A 13,842-nucleotide genomic window follows, 5' to 3' on the forward strand; every position below is an offset into this window, starting at 1 on the left:
CTTACCACCATTACAATTGTCATAGGGAGAAGATCTTAACTGTAAATTGAGGTGTCTAAAGCTCAGGAGCTTTTTAATTTTCTTATGTAAATGTAAAAGATATCTGTTTGTGCTAAAATATATGAAGAGTCCCTGCTGACTCTTTCTTATGCGCTGATGTATGGAAATGTAATTAGTTGCAAACTTCAGAAGATCTTCAAAGTACATAAATGATAAGGTTTTTTTTTTATAGAGTAGAGAGATTCTGGTCTTATGTCTCCACAGTAATAAGGAATGGCAGAATCAGGAAAGTGAGCTATTAATTCAAATTACTAAACTACTGTGCCATCTATTAGAATGGCTAAGCTCACACATAGACAGAAATCAGACCTGTTCTCAGCAACCATAGGACTTCACAGAAGCAGTGGAAGAAGGACCTACAGTAGACTTCAATAAATCCTTAGACGATAACTTCTAACACCTCCTCCTTGCCTTCTACCCTAACTCTTTCTAGCAGTCACTAATAATCTTTCTGTTCATAAGAGTAGTGGATAATTTTCAATGTGTGTTCTTACTTAAATCTGCAGTCATTTATAAATGACCTTTCAGAAATTCTCCCATAAAAAATTTAAAAAAATATAAAATTTCTCCCATACACTGCCATTCTTGTTTGTTTTTTATGTTTGTTTGTTTGTTTGTTTTCAAGACAGGACTTCACGTGTATTTCTGGATATCCTAGAACTAGATCTGCAAGAGGCTTGCTTCAGACTCACAGAGATCCTCCTGCCTCTGACCCCTGTGTTCTGGGATTACAGGCAGTTGCCACCACAGTTCTGACTTAAATCATATAACTATAAAGATTTCAATAAGTGCAATGTTCATATGGCTACCAGCATAGAAGAGTGCTCGTTATTGTTTCAGTTTCATTAGCTGATAAGGCAATCAGAAGAGGTGAGTACAGCACAGTAAGTTATTTTCACAGAGAAAAAGACAGCCTCTTAGCTTTTGTTACAGTGTATTGTTCTAATCATCCCACTTGTTTCTTAGGAATTGAACTCTCATCACAATTAGCTTAAAAATCAACTTTATTACATCGATATGTAGAGGAAGAAAGCAAAATTATATATATTTGAAGTTTTGGGCATCTGTCAGGGTCTTACATTATATCCGCGGAAGATAGAAGGAAACTAGTGTAAGCCACAGAAAAGGGACCTTTGCTTCTTACTTGCAAATCATTGTCATCACCATTATATTTACTAATATAGTTGACAAGTTTGCCTGCTTTATATTATGTGTGTTTTAAGTAAGAAATTAAAAAGGGAAGTTTATTCAATGTGGTCACATTTGGAAGATGAAAAAAGAGATTAAGCAATGTCCCTAAGTACATCTTTGGGATCCTGTATTGAGATTTTGAAAGGGGCAGTATTTGCACATCTAAACAGACTTAGTCAAGGTATAGTAGTTTCAATACTATTTCTGTTCTACTTCAAGATTATCTTTTATTCTAGGATACCTTTTACAAATCCAAGAATTCCCACTGCTCTCTTAAATGCATGAAATGAGGAGAGCAAAAAGTAAAGCCTGAGATTGATATCTAAAATTCTAGAGATGAATACTGATCATAGGAAGCAGTCTCTAAGGACAGGTAAAAATGACTGTTTGTTCCTGTGGAACTGGACCCTTATGAATTGATTTTGCCTTGAAAGAGTTACCAAGATTCTTTCTGAACTTGTCTTCTCAAAAATCTACATTCTTAATTGAGCATCATTACATCATTTTTCAAACCCGATATAGGAAAGTGCATATGCTTCAAATAACCCACAGGCATCACCAAATCCCTTATATTTACTTGTGCATTGAATGTCTGCACCTGCAATTCGGATATGCACAGCAGGAGAGCTTTCTGCTTAATTTAGCAAAGAAAGTGGCTGCCAGAATTACACTCAAAAACTGGATTTTATACGACCATATACATGAATTATCCATGAGGAAAATAGTAGACTAATGGCTGAGGAAAGGTATCATTGTACTTATTTTTTTTTCAGTTTTAATTAAATAGGACAAGTGGTTAAAAATATCTTACTTGAGGGATTTTGAGAAATATTAGCAAATATTATCCAATAAATACAATTCATTTTCAGTAAACAATTTTATAATTTTCTGTTAACTTAATTGAATTTTGTTTAAAATGCATATTAAAGAATATTTATATGTTAGCCCAGGATCTGAGGCATCAAATATTCTATAATTTGTGTTTCAGAGTAAAGTCTACATATTATGGAAAAAAGAGTCAGGGTATGAAATTGTGACATACAGACATTGTTAGAGACACATGCAATTCAGAAAATATAAATCCATAGTCATGGTATTTTTTCCATTTTTTATTCTGCCTTTTTATTTAACTCAAGCAGCAGGTTTCTGTACTGTCTAAAGTTGATATCCTTAATACAAATTTTCACCTTAAGGTAAGGTTGACATCGTAGGTCTTTAATTTGTAGAACATTCAATAAATATGCATGACAGGTGTTCCTTAGAGAGACATGGAGGGACCATGTGAAAGATGCTCTTGTTATGAACTCCCCTGCTAACAGAAAGCCAGAGAGGCAGCAGGAAGTTTGTTTGGAAAGAATCCAGACCTACAACTGGTGAGTTGATAGGCTTCATCCTTAGAGATGCATAAATTCTAAACTCATTACCTACCCTCAGAGTTGTACCTTCTCACAGGTTCTTATACTTAGATAAAATGAGATCAACATATAATATAAAATATATATTCTTACTGAAAGTTTTATTGCTAATATAGAAAAAACATCCCATGATATTTTGAAGTTGTTTCTCATAGCTGCCGTTATATAGTTTTATTTGGTAGATAGAACAAATAAGTAGAAACAAATATATAGTATACTTTCTTTAACTAAACATATACTATGAAGAAATATATGCATGAGATGAGGAAAATTATATAATAGTAGTACTTTGAAAAATAAAGCAGAAAGGGAAAACAGATAATTGGGAAGGGAGAAAGGTAACTTTAAATTGAGAGGTATGTCAGGTGACCTCTGGCCAACAACTGTTTTAGGTTAGAAAAAAATAAATGATTATTACATCATTCAGACATTTTGACAAAATAATTTCAAGGATAAAAAGAGAGAGAACACTAATGTCTGATTCAAAAACAGATTTACGACACATGGGGTCCAGAAGAAGAACAAGGCAACTGGAACGGAATGAGCAGATATTATCAATATAGGACATGTGACAGAGATCAGCCTCAAAGAAATACGGTTCTCTCTTAGTTAAGGTTGATTTTTAATTATGTCCTGTTACTTTACTTTTCACATTATTTCGAAAAAAAAAAAGGCAAAAAAGTATCTTTGGGGATCAATAGTGATTTTGAGTCTCACAGTTTGACAAGGGATGCATTGCATTATGGGTGGAATGACTGAAAATAGAATTGTGAAATGGCTGGTCACATGGTGCTGGCAATCATGAAGCAGAGCGCAAACAGTAGATGATTCTGAACTTCAAAACCTTTAGGCCTCCTAGCAGAGGGCCATCGGGGGGGGGTGAGTTTGCTTTGGGCCCGTGGCAGGGTCCTGGTGAGGAGGAGCTTCGGCGTTCCCCGACCCCATAGACGCCCAGGTCGCCCTGCAGTGCTGGCTACCCCCTCCCGCCTGCCATCCCAGCTCCCATCCAGGTACGAATTCCTATATTTCCCCTTCCCCCTGGGGCCATAAAATTTCCCCAGCTCAGCTGCCTTGCGAGCTGGGCCTGGGCTGTAGGCGCATCCCAGCTGGAGGCAGTTCCTGGGTCTTAAAGGCCTCCCTGAGGACAGGTGGACCAGGTGCCAGCTCAGCCACATTCCTGACCAGCAGGGGCCCTGACTTCTGGCAGAGAGCCATCGGAAGGGTGAGCTTGCTTTGGGCCCGTGGCAGGGTCCCGGTGAGGAGGAGCTTGGGTGTTCCCCGACCCCATAGACGCCCAGGTCGACCTGCAGTGCTGGCTACCCCCTCCCGCCTGCCATCCCAACTCCCATCCAGGTACGAATTCCTATATTTCTCCCTTCCCCCTGGGGCCATAAAATTTCCCAAGCTCAGCTGCCTTGCGAGCTGGGCCTGCATTGTAAGCGCATCCCGGAAAGAGGGAGTGCCTGTGCTTCAATAGCCTGCCTGAGGAAAGGTGGGCATTCTGTCAGTGAAGTCCCTGCCCAAGAAGGGAACCTGACCCGGTAACAGAAGTTCCAATAGAGAGCATTTGAAGTAAGAGATGGGCAGACGCCAAGGCAAGACCTCATCTAACAATCTGAAAAACAACATGAAAACACCAGATCCCAAGAACCCTACAATAGAAGGACTTGAACACCTTAACCCAAAAGAACTGGAAAAAAAGTGCCATTATGAAAGCAATAGAGTCCCTTAAACAGGATATGAATAACTCCCTTAAAGAATTGGATGAGAAATATAACAAAAAGTTTGAAGAAATGAGTATAGAAATAGATGAGAAATATAACAAAAAGTTTGAAGACATTAGTAAATCCGTGAATGAGACCCTGAGAAACCAAGAAAAAACAATCAAAGAGGTAAAGGAAACAGTTCAAGAATTGAAAACTGAAATGGAGGCAATGAAGAAAACACAAACCAAGAACCGACTGGATATGGAAAACCTAGGTAAACGAACGGAGACTACAGAATCAAGCATAACCAATAGAATACAAGAGATAGAAGAACGAATCTCAGATTCTGAAGATACCATAGAGAAAATAAATGCTCTGGTCAAAGAAAACGGCAAATCCAACAAATTCTCTTCACAAAACATTCAGGAAATCTGGGACACAATAAAAAAACCAAATCTAAGAATAATTGGGATTGAAGAAGGAGAAGAACTGCAGATCAAAGGCCCAGAAAATATATTCAACAAAATTATAGAAGAAAACTTTCCCAACCTAAAGAACGATATTCCTATGAAGGTTCAAGAAGCATACAGAACACCGAATAGACTGGATCAGGAAAAAACGTCCCCTCTCCATATAATAATCAAAACACAAAACATAGAGATTAAAGAAAGAATTTTAAGAGCTGCAAAGGAAAAAGGTCAAGTAACTTATAAAGGTAAACCTATCAGGCTTACACCGGATTTCTCTATGGAAACCATGAAAGCCAGAAGATCCTAGATAGAGGTACTGCAGAAACTAAGAGACCATGGATGCAAACCCAGACTACTATACCCAGCCAAGCTATCGTTCCCTATCAACGGAGAAAACAAAATATTCCAGGATAAAAAAAATTTAAACAATACGTAGCTACTAATCCAGCCTTACAGAGAATATTAGAAGGAAAATCACAACCCAAGGAATCCAACATTCCCAACACTGCCTACAATAACTCAAACATCTAGCGACCATTCACAAGCACAAATCAAAGAAGGAAAACACATACACTCTACTACCTAAAAAAAAAAAAAATGACCGGAGTCAACAACCACTGGTCATTAATATCACTTAATATCAATGAACTCAATTCACCTATAAAGAGGCACAGACTTAGAGATTGGATACGAAAACAGGATCCAACATTCTACTGTTTACAAGAAACACACCTCAACCACAAAGACAGACACCTACTCAGAGCAAAGGGTTGGGAAAAGGTTTTCCAAGCAAATGGACCTAAGAAACAAGCGGGCGTGGCCATTCTAATATCTAACAAAATCGACTTCAAACTAAAATCAATCAGAAGAAATGGAGATGGACATTTCATACTCATAACTGGAACAATTCATCAGGAGGAAGTCTCGATCCTGAATATCTATGCTCCTAAAATAAAGGCACTCACATATGTAAAAGAAACTCTTCTAGAACTCAGGGCAGTCATCAAACCACACACACTAATAGTAGGAGACTTCAACACTCCTCTCTCACCAATGGACATGTCAATCAGACAGAAACCAAAAAGAGAATTAAGAGATTTATTGGAGGTATTGAATCAAATGAACTTAACAGACATGGATAGATCACTCCACCCAAATAGGAAAGAATATACCTTTTTGAACTGCAGCTCATGGAACCTTCTTGAAAATTGACCACATACTCAGTAACAAAGCAAACTTCCACAGATGCAAAAAAATATTAGTAACCACCTGTGTCTTGTCAGATCACCATGGATTAAAATTAGAATTCAACAACAATGCTTCCCCCAGGAAGCCAAAAAACTCATGGAAGTTGAACAGTCAACTACTAAATCACCCCTGGGTCAAGGAAGAAATAAAGAAAGAAATTAAACTCTACCTTGAATTTAATGAAAACAAAGACACAACATACTCAAACCTATGGGACACTATGAAAGCAGTGCTAAGAGGAAAGTTCATAGCACTAAGTGCCCAATTAAAGAAAATGGAGAAAGCACACATTGGAGACTTAACAGCACACTTGAAAGCTCCAGAACAAAAAGAAGCTGATTCACCCAGGAGGTGTAGAAGACTGGAAATAATCAAACTGAGGGCTAAAATCAACAAAATAGTAACAGAGAAAACAATCCAAAGAATCAATGAATCAAAAAGCTGGTTCTTGGAGAAAATCAACAAGATTGACAAACCCCTATCCAAATTAATCAAACGGCAGAGAGAGAACATTCAAATTAATAGGATCAGAAATGAAAAGGGGGACATAACCACAGACACAGAGGAAATTCAGAGAATCATTAGATCTTACTATGAAAGTTTATATGCCACAAAGTTGGAAAATGTAAAAGAAATGGACATTTTTTTTTAGATAAGTACCATATACCAAAGTTTAACCAAGAACAGGTGAACAATCTAAATAGACCTGTTAGTCACGAAAAATTAGAAGCTGTTATCAAAAATCTCCCTACCAAAAAAAGCCCAGGACCAGATGGTTTCAATGCAGAATTCTACCAGAACTTCCAGGAAGAGCTAATACCTATACTCCTTAACGTATTCCACAATATAGAAACAGAAGAGTCATTGCCTAACTCCTTTTATGAAGCTACAGTTACCCTAATACCAAAACCACACAAAGACACAACCAAGAAAGAGAATTACAGGCCAATCTCACTCATGAACATCGACGCGAAAATTCTCAATAAAATCCTGGCAAACCGAATCCAAGAGCACATTAGAAAAATTATCCATTATGATCAAGTCGGCTTCATTCCAGAGATGCAGGGCTGGTTCAACATACGCAAATCTATCAATGTAATCCATCATATAAATAAACTGAAAGAAAAAAACCATATGATCATCTCACTAGATGCTGAAAAAGCATTTGAGACAATTCAACACCCATTTATGATAAAGGTGTTGGAGAGACTGGGGATACAAGGATCATACCTAAATATAATAAAAGCAATATACAGCAAGCCGACAGCTAACATCAAACTGAATGGAGAGAAACTCAAAGCCTTTCCACTAAAATCAGGAACGCGACAAGGCTGTCCACTCTCTCCATACCTCTTCAATATAGTGCTTGAAGTTCTAGCAATAGCAATAAGACAACATAAGGAGATCAAGGGGATTCGTATTGGAAAGGATGAAGTTAAACTTTCGTTATTTGCTGATGATATGATAGTATACATAAGTGACCCCAAAAACTATACCAAAGAACTCCTACAGCTGATAAACACCTTTAGTAAAGTGGCAGGATACAAGATCAACTCCAAAAAATCAGTGGCCCTCCCATACACAAAGGATAAAGAAGCAGAGAGGGAAATCAGAGAAACATCACCTTTCATGATAGCCACAAACAGCATAAAATATCTTGGGGTTACTCTAACCAAGGAAGTGAAAGACCTATTTGACAAGAACTTTAAGTCTTTGAAGAAAGAAATAGAGGAGGATACCAGAAAATGGAAAGACCTCCCCTGCTCTTGGATTGGGAGAATCAACATAGTAAAAATGGCAATTCTACCAAAAGCAATCTATAGATTCAATGCAATCCCCATCAAAATCCCATCAAACTTCTTCACAGACTTTGAGAGAACAATAATCAAGTTTATATGGAAAAAAAACCCAGGATAGCCAAAACAATCTTATACAATAAAAGAACTTCTGGAGGCATTACCATCCCTGACTTCAAACTCTATTACAGTGCTACAGTATTGAAAACAGCTTGGTATTGGCATAAGAACAGAGAAGTCGACCTATGGAATCGAATAGAAGACCCAGATATTAACCCACAAACCTATGAATACCTAATTTTCGACAAGGGAGCTAAAGGTATACAATGGAAGAAGGAAAGCATCTTTAACAAATGGTGCTGGCATAACTGGATGTCAACCTGTAGAAGAATGAAAGGAGATCCGTATCTATCACCATGCACAAAAATCAAGTCCAAATGGATTAAAGACATCAACATTAATCCGTCCACTTTGAACCTGATAGAAGAGAAAGTGGGAAGTAGTCTACAAGATATAGGCACAGGAGGCCTCTTCCTAAGTAGGACCCCAGTAGCACAGACAATAAGAGAAACAATGAAAAAATGGGATCTACTGAAACTGAGAAGCTTCTGTAAAGCAAAGGACACTGTCAGTAAGACAAAAAGGCTGCCTTCTGACTGGGAGAAGATCTTCACCAACCCCTCATCAGACAAAGGTCTGATGTCCAATATATACAAAGAACTCAAGAAACTAGACACTAAAACTCTAATTAACCTAATTAAAGAATGGGGTACTGAACTGAACAGAGAATTCACAACAGATGAACTTCGAATGGCCAGAAGACACTTAAGGTCATGCTCAACCTCCTTAGCGATCAGGGAAATGCAAATCAAAACCACTTTGAGATACCACCTTACACCTGTCAGAATAGCTAAAGTCAAAAACACTAACGATAGCCTATGCTGGAGAGGATGTGGGGTGAGGGGAACACTCATCCATTGTTGGTGGGAATGCAAACTCGTGCAGCCACTGTGGAAATCAGTGTGGCGGTTTCTCAGGAAACTGGGAGTCAACCTCCCTCAGGACCCAGCAATTTCCCTCTTGGGAATATACCCTAGAGATTCCCTAACATACTACAAAAGCATTTGTTCTACTATGTTCATAGCAGCACTATTTGTAATAGCCAGAACCTGGAAACAGCCTAGGTGCCCCTCAATAGAAGAATGGTTAAAAAAGGTGTGGAACATATACACATTAGAGTTTTACTCAGCGGTAAAAGACAATGACATCTTGAATTTTGCATGCAAATGGATGGAAATAGAAAACGCTTTACTGAGTGAGGTAACCCAGACCCAAAAAGAGGAACACGGTATGTATTCACTCATAAGTGGATTCTAACCATAATTAAAGGTCTTTGAGCCTATTATTCGTGATCCTAGAGAAGCTAAATAAGAAGATGAACCTGATGAAGATTATTTAGCTATCCACCAGGAGGTAGGAAATAAACAAGAGTCCCAGGTAACCTCGGGTGCATGGGGGGTGTGGGAGGGTTGTTGGAAGGGGAGAGGGTTAGATTGAAGGGAGTAGGGAGGAATGGGGAAAGCCCAGTGGACCGGCATGGGGGGGAGGGAGGAAGGATGAATATGGGATCAGGGATGAATATATTTCAACTAAGGAAGTCATTTTAGGGTTTACAGGAGACTTGATTATATATGGGATCCCAGGTCCAAGGAGAGATCCCCAGATTACTCTCTGGACAGAGGAGAGGGTGCCTGAACCGGCCTTGGCCCATAACCATACTGATGAATATTTTGCTTATCACCATAGATCCTTCATCTGGCGAAGGACGGCGATACAGACGGAGACCCACATTGGAGCACCAGACTGAGCCCCCGAAGGTCCAAATGAGGAGCAGAAGGAGGAAGAACATGAAAAAGCAAATCAGGACTGCGAGGGATGCTATCACCCACTGATACAAGGGGACGGATCTTGAGAGTTTACCAAGGCCAGTTGGACTGGGACTGAACGAGGACGTGATCTAACCAGATTCTCGGAATTTGGCCGGATTCACTGAATGTGGTTGGCCCGAAGTCTTTCTGAAAAGCCATTGACTATGACACTGGGACTTGTTTCCTCTGCATATACTGGATTTTGGGGATCCAGTCTGTTTGGATACTCACCTTCCTGGACCTGGAGGGAGGGGGGAGGAACTTGAACTACCCACAGGGCAGGAAACCCTGACTGCCCTAAGTGATGAAGAGGGAGGAGGAGAGGAAGTGGGGGGAGTGGGAGGGTGTTGGGAAGAGGGGCGGAAATGGAAACTTTTATAATTTAATAAAATTACTTTAAAAAAAAAACCTTTAGGCCTTCCCTTAGTTTCTCTTTTCTTCAAGGATGACTCTTTCTCCTCCAGGTTCTATCGCGTTCCAAAATAGCAGTGCCAAGCAGGGACCAACTAACTGTCAGAGACATTTCATGATTACATCACAGCACACAGGCAAAACTGAAGATATAAAATCAAAAAGCAGTTTGTTTTCTGTCAATTAAATAAAAAGGCATATCAGACTCACCTTTTTGTGCAAAATCTCCACGATTCACCACCCAGCGTTGTAACTCTACAAGTCACAGAGATGATATCTTGACTATTAAATACAGTTGTATGCCCAAGACAAAATGTAGATTTAGGTAGAAACTAGGTTCTTCCTGCCAAAATCACGTAGGACATTTTTTGGATACAGTAGAAATTTATTGGAAAGCATAGAGTAGGAAAATTTTGTGATTTATATGTTTTAAAATTACTATGCCAATCATTGTGACAGTACAGATTCATTAATTAAAACCAGGGGGAGTGTTTGTTTTCTAATTTTATTTAAGGAAATGTCATGAAGGATACATTTCTTCAGAGAGCCAGCCAAGAAAGTAACAGAGCATGTTATACTTGACTTTGTTTTGCAGATGACATTAGAAATAATGTAATGCCTTCTAATGATGGGTTATATTCTTTCCTGACTTTTAATTATCTTCTGTCAAACTACTATTATTGCAACAAAATATTTAAGCTATCATCACATGTCTCATAAGCTTTTTCTGCTACTCCATTTCAAATACTCTGAACTCAAAGAGAGCATCTTCATAACCCTAGGTTATATTGTACCACTTGATTAATTGGAGCACACAATCAATCACTACTTATTGAATCAAATGAAGAAACTTGCCTATGGACACAACACAATTACAGTGTCAGAGCCAGTATTGGAATCCTGATGTGGCTGATTATAAAAGCTTGCTGCTTTCCACCGCTTTATGTTCTAACAATTTATCTAAAAAACAAAACAATCTTGCATTTAATCTAGTTAGTTTATGTCCCTAGGACTTTAATCTTGACATTAAAATTTGACAACAGAATTTTAAGACTCACAACACATTATGTGAGATGACTATTATTATAAAACTGCGTAGAGTTTATCCTGTAAGGAATGAAATTTCCAATAGAATGTAATGGAGAGAAATGATAGTGTAGGTTTTAAAAAAGATATAATTGATCTTATTAATAAAAAGAACACTATATTCCAACTCACAAATGCAAAACTTCCAACAGAAGACTAACTTAATTTGTTGAATCATTTTCTAAGTATTCTCATGTATCTGTAAATGAAGAATTGCTACATCTGGGACCTGCAATGTTGACTCAGTAGTTAAGAATTCTTATGATTTGCAGTGGAGCTGAGAAGAGGTGAAGAAGAGAGATAGTCTGACCAGATTACAATGTCTTAAAATCTCAAATAGTTAATAAGATATTGAAATAATAAATTCGTGGAATGTTTACAAAATTGGATGAAAAAATTATTTTATTCTTTTCCCATAGTCACTGATATCTAAATATTATTCTATGTAGGGCCTGAAAACCTACTATTACTAAATTTTGAAAAACACAGTAACTAGTGTATATACAATTGGCCTTCTTTAGCAAAAACAGTAACATTTACCAATTTAAAATATTTATTTATGTGTGTGTAGATAATAGGATGTCTGTTTGAATGTTGTTAGGTGCACACCTAGGTGTATGAATGTCTCAATTTCAGGAGTCATCTCTCAGGAAATATCACCTTTTTTTTACATTTCCTTTTTCTCTCATTCTCCCAACTCTGTGTGTGTCTGCTTGTTGCATGTGTACAGCATATATGAAGTGCCCACAAAGACTAGAAGAAAACATCAGATCCCCAGGAACTGGAGATACAGGGAGTTGTAAGTCTCCCATGCAAGTTTTGGGAAGTGAATCTGTTTACTGTAAGAAGAGGAAGTGCTCTTAACCTCTGAGTAATCTCTCTAGCCCCAGCATGTTGTATGATGTCTTACTCCTCTGCCTTTTTGAGGGGCCCACCACCCAGCTCCCAAATAAATCACTTGTGGGGTCTTACTCAGTTATGAATGTTCAGCCTTAACTCTGCTTGTTTCCTACCAGCTTTTCTTAAATTATCCCACTACCTTTTGCATCTGGAGTTTTACCTTTCTCTTTTTATACTTCCTTCTTCTTGGCTTGATGTGTAGCTGGGTGACTGACCCTTGATGTGCTCTGCCCCTTGTCCTCTTTGTTCCTTGTGCTTCTCATTTTTGGTTCTTTATATTCTCTGCCTGTTGTCCCACCAATTCTTGTTCCTGCCTTGCTATTGGCCATTTGTCTCTTTATTAAGATAGTCAGGTGTTTTAGACAGGCACAGTAACACAGCTTCATAGAGTTAAACAAATACAATTTAAATAAATCTCACACATTTGAAAGTAATATTCTACAATATTCCCCCTTTTTTCCTTTCTAACAAAAATGAAAATATTTTAACTTTAACATAGTAAAGATGGATACAGTAAGAAGAATTATCAGGGTAAAGATTACATCTACAGTATACTAAATTTCAATTCATCGGTGTCTGTAAATTTAAAGAAAATATTCCATAATTTATCCTATCTTAGCAAATCCAAAATTTTATACCTAACTTACTTTCTATCATATCTAATGCAAACTAAAACTATAACTGTCTAGTATTTAACTCAATCAAATACACCAGATGGCAATCATATTATTTAAGTAAATAAAATGTGTGCTGCAAATGACTTCTAAAAGCATGAGCAATGACAGAGACATCTGACTACTTGGAAAGTCACCCAAAGTTCCTTTGCAATATTGGAGCATTCATCTTCAGCCTACAGGTCTTCAAAATAGCAGACTATTCAATGAAGGAGGAATTTTGAAAGTCTGTCCTCCCTACATTGGCAGTTTTCAGTAGCTTTTCTCCACATCCTACAGAATGTCTGGCAGCTTCTTCAATGAAAGAGGAATTCTGAAAGACTCTCCTGCCTTGTTCTGGCAAAGTTCAACAGTTTTTTTTTTTAACATGTGTGTACTTCATGCCCAGTCTGTTTGGCACATTGTCCTTACTGAAAGGCAAGAACAATTTTTCTGCTCAGTGACTAACCTTACCTCGATGAAAGCAAACTCCATAAGGAGTTTCTTCAATGCCCATCGTCTCTGAAGTAAATTGGTACTGCCAGGAGCATATTTGTCTCATTGGCATTAAAAGCCCTAAAATTAAAAAAAACATTTTAAATGTTATATTCTGTGTCTTTGAAGTGTTTGAAGACAATTTATCTCTCTAAACCATATTTCTGTATATCTAGGAAACATACCTAGCCTATCTACAAATTTTATTGTTGTAGATGACTAACTACTGACCTGTGTTTCTTGATTATCCTATATACAAAATTCCTTTAAACTATAGTAATATGCATGTGTGTGTGTAAATAAAATTGACTTTGAATTTATATCCATATACCAAAACCCATATCAATGCAAATATTTGAGATTAATGCTTGTCCTTTTATTTTATATTCCCATAGTCCCCTAAAGATAATAAATATCCATGACCCAAAAGATCACCATACCCCTTTTCTCTTGGGAATGTGGACATTGTGTTTTCTAAACTGT

Source organism: Myodes glareolus, chromosome 8 (assembly GCF_982192425.1).
Source record: "Myodes glareolus chromosome 8, mMyoGla1.1, whole genome shotgun sequence".
Lineage (NCBI taxonomy): Eukaryota > Metazoa > Chordata > Mammalia > Rodentia > Cricetidae > Myodes > Myodes glareolus.